General features: G+C 36.6%; 1 long non-coding RNA gene across 1 annotated transcript in view; it reads right to left on the reverse strand.

Moving 5' to 3' along the window:
- The window catches only part of LOC103093058 (uncharacterized), a 35717-nt gene that overhangs the window by 30668 nt on the left and 413 nt on the right, over positions 1 to 4636 (reverse strand). The gene's annotated exons all lie outside the window — the stretch shown is intronic.

Consider the following 4636-nt stretch of genomic DNA (forward strand, 5'->3'; position numbering starts at 1 on the left):
AAAAAAAAAGGCCAATTTGAATTCCACTGCAAAATAAAAATAATACTGATCATTACCTAGCATTTATATAGTGCTGTAATGTTTGCAAAATATTTTCTATATATCCATTCTCCTGATCCTCACAACAAACCTGTGAGATAGATAGTATTTGGAAACTGAAACTGAGGCTTAGAGAGGCTTTGCCCAGGGTCATACAAACTAGTAAGTGTCTTAGGTAGAATTAGAACTTAGACTTTCCTATCAGTATAACTGACCATATCAATAACCAAACTAACAGAAATCATATAAATATCTCAATAGAGGCAGAAAAGGCCTTCAACAAAATGTAACATCCATTCCTATTAAAAACACTAGAAAGCATAGGAATAAATGGATCATTCATTAAAATGTTGTTATATCTACTTAAAACCTTCAGCAAGTATCATTTGCAATGGGGATAAGTTTGAAACTTTCCCAGTAAGATCAGGGGTTGTGTCAAGGAAGCTCATCCCCTCCCCCTTCCTGAGTAGCTTTACCTGTCTATCAAACATTCCTGACATCCCACAGTTGTGCCAGGGTTGTGTTGGTGTATATTCTGTTAAGGTTTGGGGCAGGTAAGGGGAGACTGACTAGAAGATCATGGGAGAGACTGAGGAGAAGGGAGAGTTCAGGAGGTGAGGGGGAATGAAAAAGAAACTGGCAGGCTAGGCCAGGTTACTTAGGAATGATTGTCTACCCTTAAACTTTATAAAATATATATATCTCTGGGCAGTAGAAATATTATTTAATTTTAATTATTACAGGGTGAAGCAAGGCTGCCCATTATCACCATTATTATTTAATATTATGTTAGAAATGCTAACTTTACCAATAAGGAAAGAAAAATAAATTGAAGGAATTAAAGTAGGCAATGAAACTAAACTCACTCTTTGCAGATAATATGATGCTATACTCAGAGAATCCTAGAAAATCAACTAAAAACACTAGTTGAAATAATCAATAACTTTAGTAAAGTTGCAGGATACAAAGTAAGTCTACATAAATCAGTAGCATTTCTATATGTTAATAACAAAGCCCAGCAGCAAGAGTTAGAAAGAGTAATTCCATCTAAAATTAGGAATCTACTTACTTGTCAAGGCAAACAAGTAGGAATTATATGAACACAATTACAAAATACTTTTCATGCAAATAGAGTTAGATCTAAACAACTGGAAAAACATGACTTGCTCATGGGTAGGCTGAGCTAATATAATAAAAATGACAATCCTACTTAAATTAATTTACTTATGCAGTGCCATACCAATCAAACTACCAAATAATTATTTTATAGGACAAGAACAAATAACAAAATTCATCTGGAAGAACAAAAGGTCAAGAATATCAAGGGAACCAATGAAAAAAATGTGAAGGAAGGAGGCCTAGCAGGACTAGATTTCAAACTATACTATAAAGTAGCAGTCTCCAAAACAATCTGGTATTGGCTAAAAAAAAGAATGGTAGATAAATGGAGTAGATTAAATACACAATATATAGGGGTAAATGATCTTAGCAACCTAGTGTTTGACAAATCTAAAGATCTCAGCTTTTGGGATAAGAACTCACTATTTAACAAAAACTGCTGGGAAAACTGGAAAACAGTATGACAAAAATTAGGCATAGACCAATATCTCACACCCTATACCTAGATAAAGTCAAAATGGATCTGATTTAGATATAAAGAATGATACCATGGCTAAATAAGGGGAACCCAGAAGAGTTTACCTGGCAGATCTTTGGAGAAGGGAAGAATTTATGACAAAACAAGAGATAGAGTATTATAAGATAGACAATTAATAACTTTGATTATATTAAATAAAAAAGATTTAGTACAAACAAAACTAAAGTAAACCAGATTAGAAGGGAAACAAAATGGGAAAACATTTTTATAACAAATTCCTCTGATAAAGTTTTAATTCTTCAAATTTATAGCAAACTAAGTCAAATTTATAAGAATTCAAACCATTCTCCAATTGACAAATGTTTAAAGGATATGAACAAGCAATTTTTCAGATGAAGAAATCAAAGCTGTGAATAATCATGAAAAAGTTCTAAATCACTCTTGATTAAAAAAATGAAAAATAAAACCCTGAGATACCACCTATTAGATACACCTATTAGATTGGCCAATATGACAGTAAAGGAAAGTGATGAATGTTGGAGGGGAATATAGCAAAATTGGGACACATGCATGGTTGGTGGAGTTGTGAACTAATCCAACCGTTCTAGAGGGCAATTTGGAACTATACCCTAAGGGCCATAAAACTGTGCATACCCTTTGATCTGGTAATGCCACTAATAGGTCTGTGTCCCAAAAGGATAATAAAAAAGGGGAAAAGACCTACTTGTATAAAAATATTTATAGCAGCTCTTTTTTTGTAGTGGCAAAGAATTAGAAATTGAGGAATGTCCATGAATTGGGGAATGACTGAACAAATTGTGGTACATGTTGGTGATGGAGTACTACTATTGTGCTATAAGGAATGATAAACAAGATGATTTCAGAAAAAGCTGTAAATATCTACTGGAACGGATGCAGAGAGAAATAAGCAGAACTGGGAGAACATTGTACACAAGTTAATAGCAATACTGTACAATGATTATTGAAAAATTGGCTACTCTCAGCATTGCAATAATCTCAGACAATCCTGAAAGATTTATTTATGATAGGGAATGCTCTCCACCTTCAGAGAAAGAACTGTTGGAGTCATCTTTCACATGGTTTTATTTTGGAGTTTTGATTATATGTGTTTGCTCTTAAAACAATGACCATCTTTGAGGGGAAACTGGATGGCTCAGTGAATTGAGAACCAGGCCTAGAGATGGGAGGTCCTAGGTTCAAATGTGGCCTCATACACTTCTTTCCTAGCTGTGTGACCCTGGGCAAGTCACTTAATCCCTACTGCCTAGCCCTTACCACTCTTCTGCCTTGGAACCAATACACAGTATTGATTCTAAGATGGAAAGTAAAGGTTTACAAAACAAAACAAAAAGACCAATATGGAAGTGTTTTTCATGATAATAAAAAAACAAAACAAAACCCTCAGACTATATATAAACTGATAAACAAAAAAACCCAATCCTACCTTCTACCTTAGAATTGATTGGTTCCAAGAGAGAAGAGAGGTAAGAGGTAGGCAATTGGGATTAAGTGATTTTGCCCAGGGTCACACAGTTAGGAAGTGTCCGGAGGTCAAATTTGAACCCATGATCTCTCAACTCTAGGTCTAACTCTCTATCCACTACGAAATCTATCTGTCCCTGGCAGATATATTATGTGAGGATTCCTTTTGAGTGTGATTTAGACTAGATGGCTTCTTCGGTCTCTTCCAATTCAAATTCTAGTATTCTGTTATAACACTGAACATGCTAGATCATCTAAAACTTTGTAGCCTTTGCATGCTCTCCCATAACTGGGTTCATATTTCCTGGCTATCTTCAAGCTGCTTTGTTCATTCCCTCAAGCTTCAACCTCTAACCCAGAACTCAAGTTTCTACCTGGGCCACTGGGCTTATTATGATTGATGAGCATTTGCCTTATAGTTCAGAATAACCCCCTTTTCCCTTTCCAACTCTGGCTGAGGATAATAAAATCAATATTCCCATTCCTAGAAAAGATGTGAACCAACATCCTATGTGACCCCAATCACCATCCCTCTGATTTCCCTATCCAAAATATTCTTCCTTAGATACCACTCCCTTACATGGTTTATTCATTAGAATGTAAATTCTTAGAGGGCAGTTTTGTGCTTTCTTGTATTTGTACTACTAGTGCTTAGCACAGAGCAGCACACAGCAACTATTTACTATTGTTCAGTCATTTCTGATTCTTCAGGACCCTTTTTAGGGTTTTCCTGGCAAAGATACTAGAAACTGAGGCAAACAAGATTAAATGAAGTTTGAGGCCAGATTTGAACTCAGGAAGATGAGTCATCCTGACTTCAAACCCTGAACTCTATCCACTTGCCCAGTCACTATTTAATACATTTTTTTTCCTTTCCTCTCTCTCTTTCTCCCTTCCTCCTTTCCTTCCTTCCTTCCCTCCATTCCTTTCCTTCCTTCTTCCCTCCCTTCCTTCCTCTCTTCCTCCCTCCCTTCCTCTCTTCCTCCCTCCCTCCCTTCCTCTCTTTCCCCCTCCCTTCCTTCCTTCTCCCCTTTCTCCCTTTCTCCCTCTCTCCTTCCTTCCTTCCTTCCTTCCTTCCTTCCTTCCTTCCTTCCTTCCTTCCTTCCTTCCTTCCTTCCTTCCTTCCTCCCTCTCTCCCTTCCCAATGATAAAAAGTGATAGACCTTTTTCTAGGTCTCTGGAGGAGAACAATGTCACAAGTAGGCCATCCATATCTGATATCCCCCAATGTCTAAGATACAGTACTAGCCCACCATTTTGTAGTCTTTTTGAACATACTTCTTTTTGGTCAGAATTTCATTGCTGAGAATGCATTTTTCCTGTTACCTCACCCTTTTTTTGGGGGGGGGGAGGTGGAACCAGTAAGTTTGAATCTTCGGGGATTTTAGTATTCCATTATTTGCATCCCTGGAAATATTAAAATATGTGCAGAGTATTATGGTAGGTACCTGAGGGATATATAAGATAAATAAGACCCAAAGATATATACAGACTGAC

This window comes from Monodelphis domestica, chromosome 1 (genome assembly GCF_027887165.1).
Source record: "Monodelphis domestica isolate mMonDom1 chromosome 1, mMonDom1.pri, whole genome shotgun sequence".
NCBI lineage: Eukaryota > Metazoa > Chordata > Mammalia > Didelphimorphia > Didelphidae > Monodelphis > Monodelphis domestica.